The 14557-nt window shown below is 38.5% G+C and overlaps 1 protein-coding gene and 1 long non-coding RNA gene across 11 annotated transcripts in view; one reads left to right on the forward strand and one right to left on the reverse strand.

The window, feature by feature from the left end:
- The window catches only part of LOC100647316 (complexin), a 323682-nt gene that overhangs the window by 154764 nt on the left and 154361 nt on the right, over nucleotides 1-14557 (forward strand). The gene's annotated exons all lie outside the window — the stretch shown is intronic.
- Nucleotides 1-14557, reverse strand: part of LOC110119914 — a 303031-nt gene that overhangs the window by 101095 nt on the left and 187379 nt on the right. The window lies entirely within an intron of this gene.

Here is a 14557-nt window from a genome sequence, read left to right on the forward strand (position 1 = left end):
AAGTAGACGGGGATTTTTTATTTTTCAATTTGCTGCAGATTCCAGAAACGATAATTGGAGGGCTCAGAAGGCAATCGGTGTAAGCCAATCGTTTTCCCATGAAAAATAATTCACGTGGTGTAAATACGTCTTCGTTGTCGGAATCTTCAATCAACGGAATAGTTTAACAATTATATTATAACAACTGAATTAGAGAGTGTATTATAACGATTAAATTGTTTCGTCGGTTGGAGGTTTTGACAACGAAAGAGCGTGAATGAATTGACCGATTCACACTGATTGACTTCTGAGCCCTCCAATTAGAAATTAATTTCAAGCAACGGCTACATGAAAGTTTAAACAGTGAAACAGAAAAAACGTAACTTTGCAAAAGCCAATTATAATGAACGAGAGAAATGGATTTATAATAAAATTGTACGTTCTATAATGGACGAATGTTTAGAAGAGGAAAAATATTTAATAGAAAACTCGTCCTACATTTTTCTTTCCGCTACTGTACAAGGTGTTCCAGCATTAATAATGAGGAGATTCTATCCTACATTTTTTACCTATTCTATCACGTAGAATCTGTTCTTTGTCCACTATATCATAATTAATCGAACTGCCTGTAATCTATCGGTTATCTATGAAACTCGAAACTAAGACGAATTATTAAAATCTTGTATTTATAATAGCTTAACTTTCGTCTGTTAACTCTGTGGCTGTTGGCGAATTTTTATCTTTCAACCTTTAAACTATCACGTAATTCCGACTTTCTAACATTATCCTCTCCTTTTCTTTATCTCGTTTTATTTTTCTTGAGAGAAAGGTGATACGCTACTTTTCGGTAGTTACAACTAACAAAGTTTCACCCGCGAATTCGTAAGATCGTGGTTCAGCTCTGTTCTCGAGCGAAGAAAAAAGTTTTCGTAAGTCTGTGTTATAAACGAGCGAGCGGCAAGTTCGCCTTCGTCTTTTTAATGTGCACGAAAGCGTATTCCGATTGTTGGCTGTCGACGTGGTAGTTCGCGAGACGCGGAAACGCGATAAACCTCTTGCCTGGAATGTTTCGGTAAGAGAACCTGTCGCGAGTCCCGAGAAACGAACCTGATTATTTTATTCTGACAAACGAATTTCCCAAAGTAGTCATAGGAAAAGAAAAATTTGTCCAACCACCTCGAACTCGACCTTTGGCCCATCGTTGCGTTATTAATGCATTCGACTTCACACCGGCGAGATACCCGTCAGCCATTCCTTGAATGTTTCAGCGTTTTGTAAAACTTTCTTACCAAGGAACAATGGCTACCGCACCATCCCTATTACCTTGTATTATAAATCGTGTCCCGAGCTTTCGATCTCCCGCAACTTTTCCGAGCTTTCCTTTTCTAGCCGACTCTCGTGATTTAATTTACGTCTACTTGAAACTATCGAATATCGAAATATCATACTTTTTTAATCCTCAAATATATGATTCTTGTAGATATAATAAATACAATGTAATAAAATATCTTGAGAATCTTAATTTATGTGCCATTAAGCCCTGGAAAGATAATTAAATTAAAAAATGCAGCTATTCCGAGCATAATGTAATAGGATAATGATTTAAGGGATTCGTTAGTTTCATTTTATTTTTAGTCTCCCTTATTTGGAAAAATAATTTCTTCTTGTCAGCAAAAGTAAGTTATCTGTTAACTATACAATGCATGCAAAACACATTTCGGTAAAAACGATTTAAATATGAAGGAACGTGGTAGGCAATGAATAACATTAACAGTAAGACAGATCGATCATACAGACAATGAGATAATGAAAGACGAAATCATTTGTAACAAACTGGCGGTTTATACTTTCGTAGTATAGGGTCGAACTTAATTTATCAATTCTGGGTAACAGTGTTTCTCAATATAATTGCAAATATAGCTTGTTTCGTTCTTATCATATTGACCACAACACATAAGAATCGAAATTTTGGGGCAGTTTTATAATTATGAATTATAATTTATCAATTCTGAGAAACATTGTTCCCCAATATAATTTCAAACAGGTCAAGCTTCGTATCTCGTCGTAATAAGCACAACACATAAGCGTGTCGATGATCATGTAAACGATATAAGTCAAGAAACCAAAGATTTCATTTCGTGACTTTCACTCGTTTTATGTTGCGTAGATTTGTATTTCTATTCTATGGAATATGTATTCTAATGTATTCTAATGTAATGTAATGTATTCTATTGTATGGAAAAATGTTTGCCAAATATCTGTGAAATGAGCAACGTCATGAGGATTTTACTTTGATGCTTATCCGTGTTGCTGTCTCGTTTATTTCGACAGTGGTGTAAGTCATGTATTTTATTCGCGTAAGTTGTGAAACTTATGAGGAAGAAAATACTTACATATTTTTGCATTATATCGTTAAATAAAGTCTGAGATATGGTGTATGGTAAAGCCCCACATAAAATGTTTTATAAAACACCACAATGGATCCTGAAGCGGAATATCGTGTTTTAGACGTTTCATCGAAAAGGGGAAGGACAAAGTTGTATTATAATTTATAGTTATGTCTATTATATGCAAGTGAGAGATCAATGATAAAGGAAAAATATAAAGACATAGCGGATCTGCTACTCTCCTTTCCATCGATTCATCATGAACACTTTAAAGTCCTTGAATTATTCGAAACAAAAAATTTTGTTATTGAAGCAGACGGTGATCGATAATTAACTATGCACAGTCACGATACATATATAAAATAAATAAATAAATAAATCTGTTTGCTTTTAACTCGTTTTCTTAATAAAATTCATTATTTTTTACTATCATAAATCACACTAAGTAGAATGTGTTATTAATTTTAAAAATGTCTAAGTCGTTGAAACGAGCGAAAGACACTTTCTCGAACAGGTTACTCATGAAACTGTACGATGATATATCACGTAAAAAGATAATATATTTTACGAAACATTTAATTCCAGAATGGAGAAATATCTCGTTAACACGCTCGGATGTAAAAGTCTAAATATCGAACAACGAAATATTTATATAACTCACAATACTTTCACAATCACTGACACGGGCATTAAAAATGTTATCTTGATTTTACAGTTATGAGACACAGCGTAGCAACCTTGTTTATCAGAAAACTGAAATTCGCGATTTAAACCGAAGAGAAACGATTCAAACAAACGAGTGTTTCGATCCGTACCGGTTTTCGAAGTAGACGTTCGTCCGTAGCTTCCATCCCGGATAATTATTTCGCTCGTTAGCGGGATCGGTTAATATTTCTCGATAAATGAAAGCGGAGGCTTGGCCGTCGAAGCGGCTAGACGATTGTATTCGCGGCCGGTGGTGTTATCGGAAAAATCGAGGGTGCAGCCTCTGCTTTATCGGACGAACTTCTCGGGAAAGCGATTTTCATGAAATTCCAGGCGTAACGTTCCGCGCGTGCATTTTTCGAATGCCGACGTTATTAAATGTCCGATATCGGGCCGCCACACCGGTGACATAGCGTCGAGGTGAAACGCGCGCGTGCGCTCCACGACCTCCGTTAAAAGTTCATGCGAGGAATTTTTTGGTAAATGTATCGGGCTCGCGTGTATGGGCTCGGTTAATGCCGAAGATACACGCGGCTGCACGCCGCGAATTCCCCTACGGTCGAATTCGTTTAATCCCCGCCAGTGAAACCGGTGGAAATCACGCGCGGAAAACTGACACGCCAGCCAGATTTATGCATTTACGCGGCAAATATGTCCACGTGCAACTTGATTCCCGTTAAATCCTTTGCCAATTTAATGCCTGAAAATCACCCGCGTTTATTTCGTTTTCTTCGTTTAACTGGCCTTTACTTTGTCGTTGCCTTGTCCCGTGTTTGGGTCACTGGGTATCCAGGGTTGGGCAAATTTTATTTCGCTCGTTTATTAAAGCAACAAAGCTTGAAGATTTATTCGTGAATAAGAAATACCGATATTATCTGGCGAACTGTTATTCCTTAGTCGCGAATAAATCTGTATTTTCATTCTTTATTCGACAGTAAATCTTTCCTCCTTATTCGAAATAATCCCGCGACGAATGAATTCAAGGACGCTCTATACCTTTCACGAACATAGTCAACAGAAATAAACGCGTCTCACTGTTCGAAATTCTCATTCTTTGCACATTCGCGTCTTCGGAATAGCAATTAACGAATACTCACGACGCACATGGAATAACAAATTTCAAATAAAATAATTAGACACTAGAAGCAGCGAAAAGAAATCTATTTACAATCGCATAGCACCAATGCAGATTTTAATCTCATAATTCGCTAAAGTGGAACTAATTGTACCGCTTAATAAGTAAAACAAGCAGAATATTCCTCTGTCCCTGTATCACGCAGCTAGTCTGCTCCCTAGTTATGCACGATAGTGGGTCGCTTCCGCGCGAGAATCTCGACAATAAAGAGCGAAACAAAGACAGGTTTCAAGGACCGAGGAAGTCAGAACGCAGATACGGGCTTCCGAGAGTCAAAGACGAGGAACACCAACTGCAGGGCAGATTCCGTAGCTGCCGGTAACGCGGAAAATGGTTGGCCTGTTGGCTAGCGTTTCTCAAACTTTGCTACACTGCAGACGCTTGATACGTGACTTTCCTCCGGTTGGGTTTCGCTATCGTGCACTTTCAAATAAGCTCTTTCGAGAATTATCGCGCGAGACACGTGCACGCGAGGCAAAGCCTAACACACAGAGCCAGGGAAAGAAACGCCAAAGGAAGCGCACACGTGTGTACGAGCAAGCTACATACACGTTGGCAAACATGGTGGAACTGTATGAGCGGAAATCAACGTATGCTGGGAGGAGCAGCTTCTGAAGTATACACACAGGCAATTGAATTAACCAGGATGGGAATTACAGTTTGCACGCCGGTGTTATAACATTAGCTCGGTAGAGCTCACGAGATTCTCTGAACGCATCGATGAACACTCTTCGTGTGTTCGAGGGTGGAAGGTTGGCGAGGGTTAGTTCGAGAAACGCTGTTCTAGCCAGGATGACCAGATCCAGGGGGTTGGTCCGCGTTATAATCTTCTCGACAAAAGCCACCAGCTCTGGCCGCAATCCGAAATCAATAGCCTGTGGTCTGTTGCCGCTATCTATTTCACTGACTCTACGTTCAGTATAAATAGATATATACTTAACCGAGTGTAAGTTCCATTTCGACTGGTGTCGAAAGGATTCGCTGTTTGCCATAAGGACAACGATGTCTGTTTGTCGAGAAATGTCCAGATCGATTATACTGTTTAAATATGACAATAAATTTCAAAAGTTTCGAATATACAACCAGCCACAGACCTACAGCTGTACTGGCTTTCTTAATTGAAACGTATCTATCCAGTAGTTTGCAGTGTACCTAGTACGTTTCCATCTTTCAGCGAGTGTTGAAATATACTTGAGGTTCGCCGTGTTTCTTTTTACTATCTTTTAAGTAAAGTTAGAAACAGCTACGTGCTTTGTGGAAATATAGAAACGATATAAGGTGGTTTTACTAGTTTATAATATTTTATGTACCATCTACCAAGTTCGTCGTTAGTTTAAACGTTGATAGGATATTTCATTCTAGTACATACGTCGCTGTGACGGCTATGTCGTTGTCACTATATCCTTGCCACTGTTTCATCCCATGTATTTAATTGATTGCCACGTTAATAACGCCAGTTATCTGCCTGTATACTTCTATCTATATATTTCTGTCCATTTCTTTGAACAGTTTGACTCAAACAACACGCTGGCCTGTCGTCCCTATACATCACTTATGATCGATCTATGTTTTTGTCATTGTTTCAGCTTCACCGACAGCCGTGTAACTTATCACGCTCGTTATTTCGCGTCTACGGAACCGTGGCACCAAATCGGAACGAAAATTTCGATACAAAACACGTCTTGAAAGAATCATTGATTTCGTTCGAATTGAAAAAGTTTCTCCTGTACAATCGAAATAAAACCTTACTCGAAGGTTCCATTACGGAGATTGCAAGATAAAAGAAGAGGGAATGTTATCAATGGAAAGTCCTTTAGATTAGATTATCAAGAGGAAACGTGTGATTCGATGGGAAACTGGGGCCAGCTGACACAGAATTTTCCGGCGATGGTTCCGTCTTCTTGAATTACCTTTTACGTAATTCCGTAGCCAAACGATCAGATTTTCGGGGTATTACATGGATTTCCTGGTACCGTTACAAGGTACAAGGACTTCGCTGCGCGAAATTTATGCCCCGAGACCGTTCCACTTCTATCCATTGTTCCTGCCGATTTTCCTACGGCGCGAGATAAAATCAACGCGATTACACGGTCGATTTTAATTTACATTTCAGCCTCGCGGAAACCGAAATGATCAAATCTACTTTTTATCAGTTCCACGATTTCATTTGCCCGAGTACGCGATTAATGTTTAATTGTCCGAAAACAAATGATTTTCTTTCATAAATTCGTTTATCGTGGGAGGATGGCATAAATGCTGATTTGCATTACTAATGAATTATTATTCCCCAACAAACGAAAGATACATCCAATCGAAAGCTTAATTATTACGCTACACACGATGAGTCGATGAAAAGCACTGTCTAAAATAACTCGTTATCTATTGATTTTATCGTCTTAAATGAATCACGTTGCGTGTTAAGAGATTCGTCAGATGGGTGAAATTCCATTTTTTAGTATCCTATATTTCGTGAGATATTAAGGTGACTCCCAGTTGTTTAACTTTTAGCAACATTAATCGATCTAATTGGACATTCGTCGCAGAAACGTATTTCCTTGTCTTCCATACGTTAAACGCGACGAATTAAAGTAAAATACCTGTTGAGCTAATGGTTTTTCGATATAAATGGGTTAGTATTTTTCAGAGAATACAGAGAAAACTAACGTTGTAAAAGGTATACGGTGACTATTAAAAAACTCAACTTAATAGCTCAAAAGAGATGAGATTTAAAAAATCAAAACATACTGCTCTAACCAAACCCCATAAACTACGACAAATTTCATTTGAAACATTTTCTTATGAAATCAATGGCTATTTCAGATGATAATTTTATACCGACTCGTCCTGTATATTCTCACTGATACGTGAGCAGTTTAAAATATATAATGTTCACGAATATAAAACATATGAATTCAAGTAATTAAACAATTGCAAGCGTACGAATATATAGCTTACTTCACCTAAATATGATTAACAATCCTTTCACCTCTGCTTCCTATTCCTGATCGGCGAGAATTCCCTTCGATCCGCTGCGGCCAGACGCGATTCTCTTGAAATTCCAGAAACTCTAACCTCGTTTCCTTATTCCCCATTCACCCTTGTATCTCCAATTACCGCGTAGCCCGTACAGTTAAACTTATTCCATAGGATCCGTTTTCAATACAGCACAACGGTGCAGAACGCGGCCCATTGTTCCTGCTTTCTCCATTGTGTCGCTCGCGAGAGCGTTACGTTCCTAACCTTGTACAAGCGCAACCCTCATTCATAGGTCGCGTTCTGTCCCACTCGGCAGTCTAGCTTCCTGGTCATTACGGATTTCTGTCCCCATTTTTTCGATCCACCAGTCTCTTACCAAAGATAAAACGACTAAGATTTCGCGACTTTCCGATGTTTGCCTGCAACGTCGAAGAAAGTGTCTACGAGTGTTCGAATACTTTCGCGAGGTTGTATATATTCAGGTTGTACCCTTCTTCAAATATTTCGTATCAATAGGATTTCTCTGGAGCCATCGAGTGACACAGAAATCATCAAATCAATAGAAATGCATTTATCAAGCGTTTGAGACTACTATTCATGCTGTATATTAATTGTTTACCAGGTACGTGTTTGCAACGAATGTCTTGTGTCTTGCAGTTTGAAATTTCATGAACATCGTAATCACACTCCGCTATCTCGATCATATTGATAATGTTTTACTATATTAATAAGCCTCGGTAATTATAGCCTCTTCTGACAGTCTCAAAGCGAGACCACCTTTAAAGTTTACTAATTTAAAATGTATATTACATGCTGTATACTAATCTTCTTTGCTGAACATGTCTTGGCAGTAAATATTTTCTAACTTCTATATACGTTTCTAGATTGCTCTCAGATTTTATTATTATAATCACGATAATCTGGTCTCGTAACAGCGCTAAAAGAATTTTAAAAGTTTCGAGCAATGTTCGAATAGATTTGTATCCGATTAGATCGACGTATCGAATTCGACAGAACTTCTGAATAACGTAACCATAGCCTTAGGCGCAGCAGCGTTAAGTATAACAGTGCAAAGTCTGACAACGTTAAGTATGTTCGTCCTAAGATTTCGCTGAAACTCCGCTGTAATTTTCGCCGGAAGCCGAAAGCTTCCCCAAAGTATCACTTTGGGAGCTTCGACATTCTCTTCAACCCTGTCGAGGAATTTCGGGCTTTCCCATGAAAATTGATGCGTCGTTAACATCGCAGCACCGCTTCGAGACGCGTGACACGACATAAACGAAGGAATCACGCGCGCCCCGTGCCAGAGAACTCGACGTTCTCTTTTACGGTTGATCCTAAGGCGGTTTAACGATGCCACGTTACCTCGTTGCTCTGTTTTTCAGCTCGTACGTTGCGTCATAGAGAAACGGAACACGTTGGGCGTTTTATTCCACGGCTCTTTGCCGCCAGCGGAATGTGACTGACTCTCTTAAGGGGGCAGAGTATATTTGGCTAACCATTAGCGGACCTCCAACCAGGAACGAAAAAAAAACGAGCACCTTTCTCCCTGTAGAGGTTGCGCTCCATTCCGCCAAGAGACAAAGGATATTTCACGCAGCAACGTGCGCAGATCTCGAAAATACGGCTGCACGATCGAGGCCACGGACGAATTTTTAACGCCAGCTCGAAAACGTTTGACCACTCGTCAAACGCGTTTGCACACGACCATAGTCCTTTTAACGTGTGTGAGCCAAGAGAAAAATACACACCCGCAGCTGGTAGCGAGAATTACCGCGACGTAATTGAACTATCGAAAATGTGGTTTGGTGATAGAACCTGGTTTACAAGTATCGTATTAGGATAGCCACTGATATCATCTGAAACGTGATATATTCGATCTAGATTATATAAATTGAAGATCGTCGATGGAAAATACGATAAGTGGAATTTCCTGTTCTTTTATAGATTTTTAAATTCAATATCATTGTTGTTAGTAAAATTTAATATATTCAGTGTACTACCGATTCCACATTGAAGGTATGTGGTCGTTTGATTTTCGAATTAGATAAGAATATATAGAAGATATTTGGAAAAATTGATTACGCGGACTAATATCGATTAAATTAAGCTATTTAACGTAACAGCCAAAGTGATATTATTCGTTTCTTACAGAACATTGTGTAGTTATCGTCTACTTTCTTCGAAGTTATCATCAACATAAAATCAGAACATAAAACAGAACATAGAACAGAACAGACAACATAAAATCAGAAAATTATCAAAAATACCATTTAGTCTTCGAATATAATTGTCGGTCAAAATTTTGTATTCTTCCAAGACAACGATCCATGCTCCCAGCTAATTAATATGTAATAAACTGAATATGTACGTAATTTACGTATTTTTACACTTACTTTTACCTACTTTCTTTATCATTTATCTTAAAGTGAAACATCCAATTTACAATGAAAAGGAAGGAACCAGTAGATATTTTCTGGACTTTCTTTATCGGCTTTTATTGCACTGTTAAGGAGTTGAAGAAGTTTGTTGCGGTTCATGTAGAAATAGAAGAACACGAAATAATCTCAATAATTCAAGGAGAAGCAATTCATATCTCGGACAGTTGGTGGCCGATAAACCAGAAGCAGCAGAGCGGTCGCGAGTGAATCATCGGACCGATGCATTTTACAGCGCGAATTCGATTTCTATCCATCAGACGTCGCGACGACTTTCGTTTCGATTCCTAGCGGAAAAGAGTGAGGAACAGAGTAGACGGGTGATTAATCGACGTGGTTTGTTCCAAAAGTAATGAGATTGCTTACTTTCTATCTCGAATTGGCAAGTTGGATAAAAAGTAAATAAATTACTGCGATCTGTTAAACTTTTTATAGTATTCCCATCGTAGGTAGCACGTTTTTCTGAAAATCCATTTCACATCTTTTATTTATACATTTCACATTTATTCCAATCTATAATGCTATGTATTCTTTCAATATCCACTATATTTATTTCATATCGCGTTACATGGATCCATCCTGACCTTATCGATTTCCATCGTCTCTCGCGTTAAGCTTCCAGCTTCGTGGCAAACGATAACGTGGCAAAAGGTATGTGAAAAAATCGCTTTGATTTTTAGAAATATGATCTACGAGAAACTCTCGTGTAAACCTTATTACTTGCGAAAAGAATCGCATACATCGTTCCAGAAAGATATTAAATAATATTGGCAACTCGTCTTGTTTGCACGTTCAACTATAAGCAATATTGCTTCATTATCGACAGAGTTCGCGATGTGAAAATATCGAAAGCGATTCCGCGAGGATGAAAGAATTTGGTAGGCTGCCAGGAGAGGCCGAGACATCGCCTCGTCAGCTATCCGCGTTCGATAGTTTACCGATTTCCCATTAAACCTTTTAAAGCGAGGAATCGTCTCGGGGTCGTTCTTTGTTTCGAAGATTAATTAACGATGGGGAAACGGCACTGTCGTCGATGTAACGCGCGGACAACGAAAAGTCAACCGCGGGGAACAGGAATTGGAGCGTGATTCGCCCCGATGCCGAAGCCGATAGAATTCCAGATTGTTCCCTTTTTTTTTTTTTTTTTTTTTGTTCCTGGCCAATCGTCCGAGATTCTCCATCGGAAGCCGAAAATCCAATTACTAGCGCGGCGGAAGTGGAATTTCATTTCCGTGGTCGCCGCGTATATCTTGTCGGGACGCGTGTATCGTAAATCGGCCGGCGACCAAGAATTTCCAGTAGAAAAAATGCTCTGGCCGAAGTGAAAGCGACTGCAAACGTTTGCTGATCAATCTACTCGCGGCTCGTGTCATACAGTGGCGGCAAAAAGTATCGGCACGCTATTGTATTTATTATAGCGTTTACATACTAGTTTATCAACTTCCGTATCATTTAGTAGTATCTTGATGTGACGTTTATATTAGAACAGCTGTTGGTTTCGCACGAAATGCGACAATTAATCTAAGGTATCACGAAAATGAATCGATCAGAAGATTGCATTCGTGTAATACGTGTACAAGGAAAAGAAAGAATCGCAGTGATGAAGCTTTAAGCAGTAAATTCTCTTTGGAAGAATTCAAGGAATAAAAAGAATCATTTGTGTCGTGCATGAAATCAAATAACAACACATAAAGCAACGACGTAAATGTTTCCATCGATCGGACACAGATACAGACAAAAAGAGAATCAATTTTGCAATATGAAATTACTATTCTGATATCGAATTAGTCTGGCATTACAAATGAAAGGTTTCGATAATTTCTTAGTAACTTTTCGAGTTTACTTATGTCTCGGTAAGTATCTACAGTAATTTACACAGTAGCGAAGAAATACTGTAATTTTACAGAATAGAATTATGTTTGGCACGAGTGACGAATAAATGTTACCCATATACCGCAAGTTGTTCCTGTCGTGTTAGAAAATGTTTAGTACAAAAATTATCGTGGCAATTTTAAACTTCCTTTTGTCCGTGTATATTTCTGAAATTTCGCCGAAATTTTCTGCTGCAAAAATTTCCTGACACACAATTCTTCTGCCATACGAGGCACGTAAGTGTAAAAACACGAAACGAAAACGTCGCGTCGCTTCTCCACGTCCAAAGTAAACGCGTGCTGACGATTACTCTCTGACAGAGGATAGCACACCGAGGAATTCTCTTTATCGTCCCCGACGAATTTATCTCCTGGCAAGTTTTAATCGTGCACGTGTTTCTCCACCTTTGTTCTATCCGTTGTCGGGCTTTTTGTAATCGGATTTCATACTCGTGAAAGGACAAACGAAATCCCAGCGTCGATAAGCGGTCGTGAAACCTCATGGTGGACCTGCATGCGCTCTGAAACCAAATTAACCGTGTCTTATCTGGACTATACACGCGATATAGGCTCAAACATCTCGAACCTGTGTATATGTATGTCGCCTCCATTCACGCAACCCCTATACATCTATAACCGACGTCCCATTTGATACTGGAATTAGCACATTATGCCGACCCGTTTCGACAAACACGGCACCAACTATTTGCGTACACAGAAGACGCTTGTAATTATACGGATTCTGGGTCATTTGTCCTTATATCCTGGGGAAACGACTATTCCAATTCTGATAGTTGGCATTGAATCCGAAAATTCTTCTGACGAAATCTTTAATATGCAAGTAATCACTTGCATATTATATAATCCTTTTGAAAGGAATACGTCATATATTATTATTGACATTATCGATGTAGATTATATTTTCAAAAACTATACATCACGTGTTATTGAAAATATTTCTTCGTTTATTATTCATAAATATTAGAACAAGTAGTAATCTCGATTGTGTGAATGATAAAATTCTCTATAAAAGAGAATACGTATCACGTCATCATTTTAAAAAGAACATATTTCATATTTTATTAACAATATATCCCATTTATTACTTATTAGGACATGTAAAGAATTATTAGGAAATTGCTCGAAACTTTAAAAATTATTAGAATGATCGGTCTGTGCAAGACGGTAAATTCCACTGTATATGAAAGCTGGTCCCAAGCGATTGAAACTTCGTATTCTCTCGCGATGTATTCGATCGCTTAATCAAACTTTCATCGATAGTATTCGGCAAATAAATAAAACTAAATGCTTCTGTCATCATTATTTGTCACGTCTTTCTACGCAGAATTCTAATTCGATACCTAACGACTGTATTTTCTTGTCTGGCCTCGAGTTGTACTTTCGAAATTCTAACATTCTCAATCGCGCTTTTATTCCGGTTTCGAAATTTCTCTGCTCCCGGAGATCAGTGGAAAACAAAATTCCTACAGTACGATGCTAAATTCCTGCGATAATTAGAAGTTAGAAATTCCTACAACACGTATCGAGCAAAGGCGTGCATTTGAATAACGGGGAAGCAATTTCTGCCAGTGCTCTATTCTCCATTCGTAGATACTACGTATAGTAGGATGACCCCGTTGAAGGAAAGCCGCTCTGCACGCAGCGAATGGACCCAGAAGGGAGGATTATCCGGATACAATCGCGAGCTGACCATTTTTTGAACACTTGGCGCAACGGGGTCCGAAAATTGCATCAACCCTTTCTTATCGACAGGGTGCACCCGGACAATTTCAACGAGGCGAATAAATAGAAGGGGACCAGGTAGAACGATCTGTGTGTGGTCAATGACCGAATTTCCCTCGAAATCTGGTTCTCTGCACCCTATTAACCCTATTAACCAACGCGCTACCCTCCATCTACCGGCATTAACATTTACGCGACCTCTCTAATCTGGCCGTAGATAGAATCAGAGTAATTAAAAGTGTGACATTTTGAAACGATAAAATAGTGGAGGGTAACTGACGAAAGGTAAATAATTGTAATCTTTTGTCTGCCTTTATCAACAGCTACAACGAAAAACGTTTAAGTTATTTTATACAGACTATCGCAATATTATGTTCACTGTTAGTCGTCAAAGTATCTACTGATATTTTCTACAAATCGAATGCTTTCCCGAACGTATTTTATTACGAATTTGTTATTCCATTCTTGTTAAGTAAAATGCTAAAATTGTGAAACACTTGCGTATATTGTGTAGCTGGAATATTCGTGAAATTCCTCGATATCGAATCACTCAGTCGATTTTGCTAAAAGTTCTTCGAACGAGGTATCAGACATGTGAAAATAATCGAAGAATTTCCTGCCGTCATCTTAAAGCTCTTTAAACAATGTACGTCTAGAAGCTCCGTCTTTTCGCTTGTGCCATTAATGAAATGAAAATTCCCTTGCCCTTTCTCTTTTTAATATCCCTTGTTTAATAGTCAAAGAGATAATCCTTCAATCTCGTTTGTTTTTCCCAAGAAGATAATCTTTCAACAATGTGTGTTTCATGCAAGGAGATGGAATAATATTACTCTGTTAGGCGAGAATGATTAAAATACAACACATTTCATGGAGTAAACAATTTCCAACAAAATGAATGACGGATAAATATTGACAGAAAAAAAGGTACGCGAATACGATATAACGTTTCGCAGAAATGAAATGTAACAATGTGATTTATACCAATTCGTTGCGGTTCCTGGGGCAAAATATATAGGCTGAGTGAGAATATGTGGAAAGCACGGCAGAAGCTAATTCAACATACTACAATAAGAAGAAAAATCCATATTCAAATTCATATTCCCCATATGGTATCGTTTCCTGTTGTAATATTCGCTTATCTACCTTTAGAGAAATTGCTCGAAATAACTAGATTCAGTTTCAATAGAAGCGTGAACGATCATGGTGCGTCGAATTTATTCGAACAGCTTTTTACACGGATTTGTCGGTGACGTTTGGTCGTCACGTTGGCGAACAGTTTCGACGCTTCAACGAGAGATTTTAGATGCCTCATAATTAATAATT

The sequence above is a fragment of the Bombus terrestris genome, chromosome 15 (genome assembly GCF_910591885.1).
Source record: "Bombus terrestris chromosome 15, iyBomTerr1.2, whole genome shotgun sequence".
Classification (NCBI taxonomy): domain Eukaryota; kingdom Metazoa; phylum Arthropoda; class Insecta; order Hymenoptera; family Apidae; genus Bombus; species Bombus terrestris.